Raw genomic sequence first — 12,999 nt, 5'->3', positions numbered from 1 at the left:
GATATATGTATATGTATAACTGAAACACTTTGCTGTACGCCTGAAACTAGCACATCATTGTAAATCAACTACACTCCAATATAAAATAAAAATTAAATTAAGAAAAAATTTCCTCTGCAGCAGCCACAGCCGACTTCCATCGTCCCCTGGTTCCCTGCGTGTCTGTACCAGGCACACTAATGAAGGAAGATAGATATTGGGGAGTCTGGGGCCAGCCCAAATGGTGCAGCTGCACAGAATCAACGCTGATACAGTCCAGGCTGGGGAGACAGCTTTGCAGAGCAAGGGCCCGCTGAGCAGGCTTCCCTCCTGCAAGGGAAGAGTCGGCTGCTAATGTGTTAAGATCCGATTAATGTAGGAAATAAACATGTAATAAATAATAACAGTGTAATAATCCTGGTTGTCATTGCAATGGTTCTGTTGAAAATATGAGATCTAGAGGATGGGTTTCTTAGGCTAATCTTGCCCTTATTTAAAAGAAACTGACAGATGTACTTTATAAAACTGAAGATAATTTTAAAAGAGTTGAAGAAAACCAACTCGTTTTCCCGGTTTAACCACTGCCTTGTCCTTTTGACTGAGAAAAGAAAGCACTTTGTTTTTGTTTTTTAAGAACTGGTATTTGGAGTCTACTTTCCTCGTCTCCCATCCCCCCGCCGAGTTTCCCCAAGTCAAGCGCTACAGACACACAAGATAACGCCTGGATTCTAAACTCTCCAGGGAGCTACATGACTTAACCTCCATCCAGGCTATGGTCATATACATGGAAAAGCAAACAAGCATTTTTAATGACCTGGAAGCCAGTTCAGTTTGATTTGCACACCTCAGAGCGTTCAGTTAATGGAAATGTCCCAACAGCTTTATGTCGGTGTAATGTTGCTGACACATCAGAAGGAATCTGAGAGAACCCAGGCTGTTACTTCTCCTGTGCTCTTGTATCAAGTTGAACACCCATTCTAGGACATGAAGCAATTAGAGTAAACCTCTTTACTTTCGAGTCACGCACTTCAGATATTTTTGTATCCGAGATGCTTAGTTCACAACTCCTACATGACACAAGGCCATATCTGAACATGACAAAGTGAGAAACAGGAAGCAAAATCTCTTGGAATAACTGACTGGTCTGGACTCTGGACTCACAATTTTCAAATGAGGAGATCTTGTCTTTTCAAGCCATGTTGACAAACTGATACTATATTTTTAGCCTGCCTTGAATGGAAAACATGAAAGATATGTGAACAATATATTTCCAAATATGTCACATATTTATAAAACATAGTAAATGCATGACAGATTGAGTAGGATATGTGGAAAAAATAACAGCTGTGGTACACCCGATTTCTTAGCAAATTCATACACAACAAATGACATTCGTATCCCATGTTTTGTAAAAATCTATTTTTTAAGCATTTTAGAAAAGGATGTAGGGAATGAAAACAAAAGTTTGCCAGGGGAAAATCACAAGACGGATGTGAATTTAAGTGACATGTCATATAAGGATCATGTGTAAAACTAGCTCTGAGGAGGTTATCCATTTCCGTCAGCATGCCATCTTTTGATGGAAATGAAATGAAGCATTACAAGTGATCTGCATTTTAAGGTGAGCTACAATGTCACATATGAAGGAAAGCAGTTTCAGAATATAAAATAATTTGTGAGCCACTGTTGTTAACATTTACTCGCATGGAGTAGAATTGATGTCAGAGAGCACAGTTTGTGGCACCAAAGACAAGACTGGGTTCTGGATTGAGACGAGTCTGACCAGGGACACTGGGGTTTGAATAAAGGGGCAAAGGGACCCATGGTATGTTCTAAGGCATGGAGTGAGCATGAGAAGCAGTGTTTTTAGGGGGGTAGTTTTAGCAGCTGTGAGTACAATGGTGGCAAAGCAACCTCTAAGGGTAATAGTATGAATTCTTTATATTGATAATATGGATACTTGTGATTTACAAATGAGTTTTCTCATTTTCAAATCCATAATCTTATCTGAGCTGTGTAACAAACTGCGAGGCATGCAGGAAAGGTTTTCCTCCACATTTTCCTCCCAAAGAAACCAAGAGTTTGTGACTTCAGGGTCACGGTTAGAAACAGGGGGAGCCGGTCCTAACAACAAGGATATTTGTTCATTTAGGATCATATATGGGAGAGCTGGAGTTACAGATATATATATTCTTTCCTCCCTCTTCTTCCTTTTGTTTTTTCCAGATTTTCTACAATGAACACATATTATTTTATAATGGTAAACTGAGATTAAATGTTAGCGTTTTTAATATGAATATTTAAATCTCCACTCTCATGCCTTCCAGTCTACTCTCTTTTCTCAGCTCCCCAACTTGAGGACTTTCCTGTGCCACCCATGACTGACCCCTCCCTGCAGGCAGGAAGAATTAGACTCAAAGAATGCACTTGCTCAATTCCTAGCCTGAGCTGCTCTAAGTCCATGTAGAACAGACTGGGCTGTGAGTCTGGAGAACTAAATTTGCATCCTATTTTCTACAATGCTAGGAAGTTCCCTCCTATCTGTGTGCCCTAGTTTCCTGCTCTGTATCCTTTCTGCCAGATAGGAAGTGTTTCAAGATTCTGAAGCAAACATTGCCTTATCAAAGAAAGGTGATACTAAAATTACATTCTCATGGGAGACTGTTGCAGTGTTGAAATACTGCAGTTAAGTCTTCTCCTCAGCCTTGGCCTCAATGAAGGCGACTCTGGGTAGCAGGAGGGTGGGGAGGGCAGAGTGGGCGGGCATGGGAAAGGATGGAGAGTGCGGTGTATCAGTTGCGTTGAAATTGACCTCATCAGCAGGCATCCCGAACTTCCTCTGGTCCTTCCCTTGTGAGCAGTGCTTTAAAGGGACATTCCTGACTAATGGACATGCCACAGAAACTCATGCAAGGGGACCGTCTGATCTAGTGTCACAGATAATAATAGACCGGGTCACTTCATTGACCTTGGGCAAGCAACTTAGCCTCTCAATTTCCCACTTTCTCTACCTGTAAATAAATGATCTCACTAGGAGGTGAAGGATAATTGAGATCCAATTTCTGAAGGATTTTTAACTCCTTAGAATGCATCAGTTTTAACCTTGGAGGAGCTTTTGGACCCTTTTGAGAATTTAACGAAAGGTGGGAGCCTTCCTCCCAGAAAAATATGTATATATGCATCAACTTTTCATATAAATTTATGTGGTTTATAAACTCCCCGAAGCTTAAACTTCCTTTAGGTTGGGAAAGCAAACTCCCCTACCTTAGAAGGAGTGTTTTAAACATGTGAAAGATGAATAATGTGTCATTTTTATCATGTCACTGCCACCCTTGTGAACTTTATTTATTCCTGCATCTAATGTGCTGTGTCTTCATCATTATTTGCAACTCAAATTATTATTAAAAATAACTCTATCTCCACTAGTGTTCATCCTTCCCTCTCACCCCCCCACCCTGGTTTTTTATTATTATTATTATTGACACACTGAAAGTCTTGGAACCAAGGATGTTTTTCCTGTTGGTCTTCTGGGTAAGACCACATCGGTTCCTTCCATCTAAGTATAACCTACAAAAGAAAGAAGAATATGCATAATTGAAGTGGGTTTTTAAAGTGGGTTCTTCTTTTTCACTCTTGGACAGTTAAAATTGCCATGGCTGCGAGAGAGAAAATGCAAAGTGGCCCCTTAGCTCATTATAGAGGACACTTGACATAAGCATTCAGTCCAAGACTGATTAAAATTTGCATAATTCCTCTTCTTATTTATTCTAAAATAATTGAAAAGCAGTGGTCTTGAAGATAGAAGTTTCTCAAAAGCAGTATTTTCCGCAGAGGTTTAAAAGAAATCAGCCCATTTACTCAAAAATGAAAAAAATCATTATTTTCACATTCCCACCTTAATGTCTTCTGTTTTCTTCCATCTTCATTTAGCTCAGCTGGGAATTAGGCCTATTCCTTAGTTATGCTTTAAAAAAAAAACAAAAAACCTAGTATTATGAAATAGTAGTATCTTTTGTTGACAACTGGCCTTATTCCACAGAAAGGCACCTGAGTGGGTTTAGGTGCGTCTCAGGTTTGTATTGGACCATCCTTTCTTTTCCTTCCCCGTTTTTGGCAAAATGTATAGGTTTTGAGCACACCAGAATCTGGAGTTCTCTCTCTGTGTGTGTATACATATGTTTTCCTTTACTATCTTCTGTAAAAGGAGCTTGCTATTGATTGCAGCTGACTGAGCCGCTTAAGCTGACATCCAAGCAACGCTAACCCAGATAGCGACTCGCATTACATCAGCCATCCGGCGAGGGAGCCTGGCCGCGGGCCAGCCTGTGAAAACGGAACGCGTTTGCGTCACGGTTCCCTTGGTAATGCTTCTTGGAGCCTTGTCAGCTGTCCCCTGAGGTTGTTTCCTTAATATGTCAACAGACATTCCTGAATCTTTCATGCTGAATAGCTCTTTTCCTTTTCCAAAAACACTTAGGTGACCAAGCAGCTGGTGTCTCCTGTGGCTGGGATCTTTCAAGATGTAATTTCTTTCATGAAATAGGTGTTTTGTTCCCTTCCAAACATTCGAGGGGATTGAAGGTTTCGACTTCTGCTTCTCCACGTTAGAGGACCTGTTTTTGAAGAAACAGGGCGGCCAGTCTAGTGCAGAGAGCTGCTTCTCTGCTTTTCTCATCCTTGGGAGAAGCTCTTATTCCCTCACCCGCGTATCCAGACCCTCCAATTATCCTGTTACCTCGTGGCACTTCATAGAGCAAAATGGCTGCTTGAAAGACCCGGCTGGAATTTGCCCCCATTTATGATTTGCTCTCTGATCTTGCTTTAGGAAAGTCAGCGAGACAGAAGAATGCGTGGGCAGTGACCTTGAGCATGCCCTGCTCACCGATAAGAAAGATTTGTCAACCGTCGCCCACGTGGTATCTATTTCCTCATTTTCCCCATATCTTTATTTGCGGGTAACTTGATCTCCACTTTCATCTTGGAATATTTTACTTTGAAGATTACCAAAGCCCAGTGGGTGAAGGGAGCCTCACGCTAACATCCCTTCCTCCTCTCTCTGCAAGAGTCAACAGAGCTCCTTAAGTTCAGTTATTTCCCGCTGCACGATAGCCCTCCGGATTGTTAGGCAGGGGCGATAGCGGTTAATCAAAGTCAACAGTTGGAACATTGTCAATTTGGAGAGAAGTCATTTGGTTGGTTGGGGTGGGGAGTGTTATTAAATTCACTTAATCATGAGTGACGATGATGGAGTATCTGGGGGAAAAGCCACTTCCGCCTGTGTGAGCATCGGTCCCCACTGTGGAGGGGCGCCTTTCATCACCAGCTCCTGGCGGTCGCAGGTCTTGTCCTTTGGAAACGCGCTACGAGCCCTGAGAGTTTTGTGGGCCCGGAATCAGCCTCTGGGCTGGGGCTGCTGGGACCGCTGCTTCCTCCCCTGGCAGCCGATGGAACAATCCCCCTTCTGTTCTGCAATCCTTGCGTCCTTGGTGCCTGGCCTCCTGGGAAGGCTGCCATCATCCTCACTGAAGAAGCTCCCCTCTGGTTCACCGGAGGAGAATGGAAATGGGCTGCCCAGAAGGGGAGAGATTTAGAATCACTGGGTCTTAGCATTGAAAGGAATTTGTAGAGACTTAGCGAAACCCAAGCTCCTCATTCATTTTAAGAATGAGACATCCAGAGAAGCTGAATGAGTTTGCTGGTGTGGCCAAGCTGGTGTCAGGCCTGGGAGAAGAACCAGTCTCTCTGTCCCGGCCAGTGCCCTTCTCAGTACAGCTGCCTGCAGTCCTCCAGGGGCAGGGCCCGGGGGACAGACCCTGGTCTTCTTTGCCGTGTTCAGTGCCCTGTCCAGTGGAGTGTGAAGCTTGAGGACCATTGAGGCTGTGGGCAGCATGGATGTGAGCAGTAAGGATGGAGTTCAACTCCAGGGAGGTCACCTGGGCACATCTCTCTTCTCCTTGCTTCACTGGGTACCCACAGGAGAGCTTTCCTGTTTGCACTCCCCCTGGACTAACTGGGACCTGCCAGACCGCACTTGTCCCCTGGCAGGACTAGCGAGGCAGCAAGAGAAACCCAGCGGTCACTGCAGGGCCAGAGGCAGAGAACCTGGATGGTGCTGAGACAGTCTTGAACTAGACTGTTGCTCCCTTTCCCTTGGGAGCCAAAGGGGAAAATAACAAGACACATACAAGGCAGTGGAAAGGGGCGTGTTAACCCACACCCAGGACTTGTACATCCAGAGTCAGTTTTCTCATCCTTCACGTCTTCCCTTTCCACATGTCCCTTGGAGATGAGATGGTGCTTAGCTAGCTGAGCTTGTTGACTACGATTCAGAACAAGGACTTTGGGGTCCCAGCTCCCCGAGTTTCAATCCAGGCTCTGCCACACAAGGGCATGTGATCTTGGGCAGGATTTTGTCACCTGTAAGCCTCAGTTTCTGCCTCTGGAAAATGGACACAATACCAGTTAGTTTAAGGAATGTCTTAAGCATTAAATAAGAAGTCTGCAGCGTGTTTGGCCAAGTGCTTGGCAGGAAACTGATCGATACACCTCAGTGGCTGTTGCTATCATCACTTAGAGAACTTCCAGAAAGAATTCACAAGGCATTTTATAAGCAGAAACCTTTTCGGCTAGCAGGTGGGAATGCCTTGGTCATCAGTGTCTGGGCTTGGTGAACAGAAGAGGCAGCTGCAGACAAGGAGACCAGCCGGTGGAAACAACACCGGTGACCTACACCTTAATGGGCTGTGTATTAGCATAAATCCCCTATGGAGGGTGGAGCCAGCCTGTCCTTTCCAGGGAGCCCCAAATTCTGCTTTCAATGGCCTACAGCCCTAGCTTGGGGCATCCGGCTCTACCAGGCACTCCAATCATGGACACGGCTGCAGGGAAAAAGAGAGAAAAGAAGGACCAGAGTCAGAAGGGAGCACGTTCTCATGGCTGGCTGCAGTCCAGAGAGGGCATGACTGCTCTCTGAGGAGAAGAGAACCTTGTGTTTTTCACTATCACCTTATTCGAGGTGAAAACACATTCTTAGGACTAAAGGACTTGTCTCAGGTTGAAGAGTGAGTAACTGTTGAGCGTTAGGCCTGGACTTGCCTCTCCTTCCTCAAACATTCCTCCTGCACACTTACGGGCACACACGCGTGCGCGCACACACACTCATGGACACACACACGTGCACACAGGGTGAGTGACCGATGGGCAGGATGTAGGCCAGGGGGACCCAGCTTTTGCCCTGACTCTGTTAAGTCTGTGCTCTGCTGCCTGCAGCTCCCGCGGGGCCTTTAGTGTCTGCAGAGGTGCCTGCGGAGGTGAGGTCTGAACCCACCACACCGAGGATCAGCTACACCGACCCCGTATCCAGAGCTTTCGGTTCCCCTAGAAGGGACTGAGGCTGAGACACTGGGCACAGGAAAAACTGTAATGTCCCTTTTTTGGTTCCCCAATGTCTCTCTGGCCATCATGACCACGGAGAAGGGGCTGATGGGAAAATCAGGCTTCTTCCCTCCAGCCCTGGCATGAGTCATTTGGCAAATAGCTTCATGTGGAAATTACAAACCTCTCAGGTCACCTATGGAAACCCTGGTCTTCGGAAACCACAGCGAGGTTTCTGTTTGTTTTTGTTTTGTTTTTGCTGTTCTCACTTCCGCAGCAGGAGGGATACGGGGGACTCACAAACCACACACGAGCTACACACATCCATTCCACGTGCAGATAGAGACGCTTCGTTCAGCCTGGGGGGCCCTTTTTCTGGATGTCCCTTTTTCTATCTGCCGTCACATCTTCTCTGTGGTGTTGCCTCGGGGGTCTCTGTTGTACTAACTTGGCCGGACCACTCCCAGGCTGAGCTGGGCTGCACCCCTGCATTTCCTGTGGGGCCAAGGGAAAGCCTTTACTTGGGGCAGGTTTTGAGGGGGATTTTCTTTGTGTCCCCTACAGATTTTAGGAGTTGCCTTCGGGGATGAATTCATTACAAGAAAAACCACAAAGCTTTTCACACCTATGGTATCTATGCTCTTTTCGTGGTTAGTCTATTGAAATTTTATTCTTGGAAACAAGAAAGTAGCTCACAATTTTTTAAATAGCCAGCTTCTAGCCTAGTGTACCTGCAAGTATGAATTCAGTCACTCAGGAAGTATTTTTCAGAAATGTATACTATCCAGGCGCTGCTGAGTTTACTGAGCATATAGCTTTGAACAACATAGATATTTCTTATCTTCAGGAAGCTTACATCCTAGTAATGACTCAAGAAACTTCATAGACAGGCTACAAACCAAAACTAGAAGTAAGGTCAATACATGAAGCCTCACTTGAACTTGATGGCCTACATTTATTCATATATTTTTAAATACTGTTATCAAGTCATTTATGTAGTGATCTGAGTTTGCGGATTGAGGCTGCATTCTCTCCAGCAACCTCAGGCTCATCTCCCAAGTTTACTGATTCTTGCTGTACACAGAGGTCCACCAGGCAGCCTGCAAACAGGGGCTGTGTCACAGCAAATCTAGGACACTGTGAATTCTCCTGTGGTGATTACAAGGGCTTGACTATAGGGCTGGAAAGGGACCACCCAACCTATGGAAAAAAATGCATTTTACTGAAGGTTTATCTTGGAAAAGGACTAATGAGTAGATATCATTTAAATGGTTGGGTTTTCTTTAGAGACGTAGAAACAACCATTTAAATAAACTGCTGATTTTGTACATCTGCCCTTTGCTGATTTGAATTGGCAGCTCGTCCAGTTATTCATGTATGGGATGCCAGGCACTGTGCTCTGTGGTGGAAACACAAAGTTTAATGAGACATGGCCCCTGCCCTCCTGGAGCTTACAATCTTGTAAGAAAAGCAGACAGGGAGACAATCAAGGAGCTGGGGTAGATGCTGTATTTGAGGTGAGGGTGGTGATGGGGTCCACCCAACAAGAGCAAGGCACTGGAAGGGTCTTCAAAAGAGGACACATGAACTGTGTCTTCAATACGAGTTAAAAGATACTTAAGCCTCTCATGAGATCCAACACCTTTTCTCCATCCTTTTTTTTGTGTGTGTGTGGGTTTTTTGGCCAGAGAGCAGGCGGGGTCTTAGTCCCCCTACCAGGGATTGAACCTGTGCTCCCTGCAGTAGAAGCGCAGAGTCTTAACCACTGGACTGTCAGGGAAGCCCCTCTTCATCCTTTTCTCTCTGACATTTGTCCATTGTGGCTGTAAGGAACTTGGCTGCATTATCCATCCACCAATAAACAACTCCATCAGCCCTTCGATGGAGTAAGCTGCTTAGTATTCTATTTTGTGCAATCAGAGATGAAATTCCAAATTCACTGGCACTGAAGATGAAACAGCTAATTATATACAGTAATTGCATTTAAAAATCCATGCCTTTGAATGACTGATGAAATCTTCTCTTTTAAATGCTCCTGAAACTCAGTACACCCAGCAACCAACTGCGGAGAAGGGGCAGTAAGTGTTTAGTCTTGTATTGTGGGCCCGGCGTCATGGTCTTTCACCCACGTGCTTTCCTTGAAATCAGCTTGTGCATTTAAAAGAATACTCTTGTAAGTATTTTGTAAGGAAGAAGTAAAATTATTTCTGTTTGCAGATGACATGGTATTATATACAGAGAACCTTAAAGACTCTGCCAAAAATTGTTAGAAATAATAAACGAATTCAGTAAAGTTGCAGGATACGAAATCAATATACAAATATCAGTTCCATTTCTCTACAATAACAACAATCTCTCAGAAAAAGAAATTAAGGAAACAAATCCGTTGACAATAACATCAAAAAAGATAAAATACATAGGAATACACTTAACCAAGGAAGTGAAAGATCTGTACACTGAAAACTATAACCTTGATGACAGAAATTGAGGAAGAAACAAATAAATGCATTGGAAGAACTGATATTGTTTAAATGTTCATGCTACCCAAGCAACCTACAGATTCCGTGCAATCCCTATCAAAATTCCAATGGCATTTTTCACAGAACTAGAACAAACCATCTTAAATTTTGTATGGAACCACAAAAGACCCTGAAAAGCCAAAGCAATCTTGAGAAAAAAAGAGCAGAGCTGGAGGCACCCCACTTCCTGATTTCAAACTATAGTTGACCCTTGAACAACGCACAAGGGTTAGGGGTGCCAGCTCCTCACACAGTCCCAAATCTGCATAGAAATTTACAGTCAGCCCTCCTCCTCAGTTCAACATCCTCGGATTCTACCAACTGGGGATCAGATTGTGTAGTACTGCAATATGTATCTATTTTTAAAATCTGTGTATAAGTGGACCCATGCAATTCACACCTGTGTTGTTCAAGGGTTACCTGTATATTACAAAGCTACAGTAATCAAAACAGTATTGTATTGGCATTAAAGACAGACCCATAGATCAATGGAACAGAATAGACAGCCCAGAAATAAACACATGCACATATGGTCAATTCATCTTTTTTTTTTTTTGTCTGTGTTGGGCCTTCATTGCTGACTGCAGGCTTTCTCTAGTTGTGGAGAGTGGGGGCTACTCTTTTGTTGTGGTGCATGGGCTCCTCACTGCCATGGCTTCTCTTGTTGCAGAGCACCGGCTCTAGATGCATGGACTTCAGTAGTTGTGGCACATGGGCTCAACTCTTTTGTTGTGGTGCACGGGCTTAGTTGCTCCACGGCATGTGGGATCTTCCTGGAGCAGGAATCGAACCCATGTCCCTGCATTGGCAGGCAGATTCTTAACCACTGTGCCACCTAGAAAGTCCTATGGTTAATTAATTTTTGAGAAAAGCGCCAAGAATATACAATAGGGGAAAAGATAGCCTGTTCAGTAAATGCTGCTATAAAACTAGATATCCTCATGCAAAAGAATGACATTGGACTCCTATCTTACACCATACACAAGCATCAACCCAAGATGGATTAAAGACCTAAATATAAGACTTGAAACCATAAAACTTCTAGAATAAAATATAGACAGAAAGCTGGTTAACATCAGTCTTAGGTATGATTTTTTTGATTTGACACCAAAAGTAAAGGCAACAAAAGCAAAAATGAACAAGTGGGATTATATCAAACTAAAAAGCTTCCGCACAGCAAAAGAAATCATCAACAAAATGAAAAGGCACCTGCGGGGTGGGGGAAAATATTTGCAAACCATATATCCAATAAAGAGTTAATATCCAAAATATACATGGAACTCACACAACTCAATAGCAAAAAACCGAATAACGGAATTTTAAAAACGGGAAAAGGACCCGATTAGACATTTTGCTATAGAAGATATTCACATGGCCAACAGGTACATGAAAAAATGCTCCAATCACTAATCATCAGGGAAATGCAAATCAAAACCTCAATGAAACATCACTTCACACCTGTTAAGATATCTATTATCAAAAAGACAGGTGATAACAGATGCTGGTGAGAATGTGGAGTAAAGGGAGCCCTCCTTCACTGTTGATGTGGTACAGCTGTCATTGAAAACAGTATGGAGATTTCTCAGGAAATTCTAAAAAAAAAAACTACCATCGGATCCAGCAATGGCACTTCTGAATATGTACCCAAAGGAAACAAAATCATTTCAAAGAGATAGCTGTACACCCATTTTCATTGCAGTGTTATTCACAATAGCCAAGTTATGTAAACAACCTAAGTGTCCTTCGATGGATGAATGGATCAAGAAAATGTGGTCTACACACACACCATGGAATCTTATTCAGCCTTAAAAGAGAAGGAAATCCTACAATTTGCTAAGTGAAATAAGCCAGACAGAGACAGATACCGCGTAAAATCACTTGTATGTGGCATCTAAAGGAAAAAGGAAAAAACAAAAACAAAACCAGAAACAAAATGCTGACTGCATAGAAACAGAGAGTGGAATGATGCTTGCCAGGACTCGGCGGGGAGGGAAATGGGGAGAGGATAGCAAAAAGGGCACAGCCTTTCAATTATAAGATGAATAAGGTCTGAGGATCTAACATATAGTATGGTGACTGTAGTTGATAATACTGTATTGTATAATAGAAACGTGCTAAGAGAGAACAATTTAAGTGCTATCACCAAAAAAAAAAAGAAAAGTAAATGTGTGAAGTGATGGGTGTATTAATTAACTCAATTGTGGAATCCTTTCAAATCATCCTGTGGTACACTTTATTTTTTTTATTTTTTACTGTTTTAAAATTTATTTTATTGAAGTATAGTTGATTTATGGTACACTTTAAATACATTACAATTTTATTTATCAGTATACCTCAATAAAGCTGAAAAACAATCCCACTTTTGTAACCTTCTGTCTCTGCCTCCCAGATGTCCATCTGATTGAATTCAATTAGAAAAAGATGTGTATGGGTGGGGTATGCATACGCATCTTTCAGGAAAGAAAATTAGTGAGGAAGAGGAAAGAAAAAACTAAAATATTAGAAATAGTAAGATAGGGACTTCGCTGGCAGTCTAGTGGTTAAGACTCCTCGCTTCCAATGCAGGAGTTGTGGGTTCGATCCCTGGTCAGGGAACTAAGATCCCACATGCCACGCAGCGTGGCCAAAAAGCCCAAAAGGAAATAGTAAGATAGTCTATATCTATAGTTAAGATGACATGTAATACGTAATGGGCATAGATTACAGTAAGATGACACGAATTGATAATAACTGTCTAATTATGTAATAACATGCTAGCCCATTTTTGTTAATATTTTAAGTGTCTTATGGAATAGTGGTTTAGAATTTACACAGCTATAATTTATAGTGTTTTCAGTCTTTTAAATATATATTTAAGATTCTGGGATGTTCTTATCCATAATTTTTGTCATTGGTTATTAAAATGGATTCAGTTATATATTAGAATATATTCATAGAATCCGTTCTTCTTATAAATACCTGGGGAGGGGAAGGAATGCAGGATGTCCCCAGGGCGGGTGCTTCTGCTGGGGACCTTGACTCAGGATGTGGCGGTGTGTTTGGAGGCCATTCAGTTTAGTTTTCTCCCAACTTGATGGCTAGTGGAGGCTTTTGGAATTGTTTCAGTTGGATGGAAAACGGAGGAAGT

General features: G+C 42.9%; 1 long non-coding RNA gene across 2 annotated transcripts in view; it reads left to right on the top strand.

Moving 5' to 3' along the window:
- LOC130853699 (uncharacterized) overlaps positions 1-12,999 on the top strand; it is a 30,504-nt gene that overhangs the window by 5,593 nt on the left and 11,912 nt on the right. The window contains exon 4 of one of the 2 annotated variants that reach the window (XR_009053853.1): positions 121-244. The exons of the other annotated variant lie outside the window; for it this stretch is intronic. This is a non-coding gene — a long non-coding RNA (uncharacterized LOC130853699). Of the gene's footprint in view, positions 1-120; positions 245-12,999 lie in introns of those variants that run through there. 2 annotated transcript variants of the gene reach the window in all.

The sequence above is a fragment of the Hippopotamus amphibius genome, chromosome 5 (genome assembly GCF_030028045.1).
Source record: "Hippopotamus amphibius kiboko isolate mHipAmp2 chromosome 5, mHipAmp2.hap2, whole genome shotgun sequence".
NCBI classification, from domain to species: Eukaryota; Metazoa; Chordata; class Mammalia; order Artiodactyla; family Hippopotamidae; genus Hippopotamus; species Hippopotamus amphibius.
Note: the sequence above shows the minus strand (reverse complement) of the source record. Positions and strands in the feature narration are given on the sequence as shown.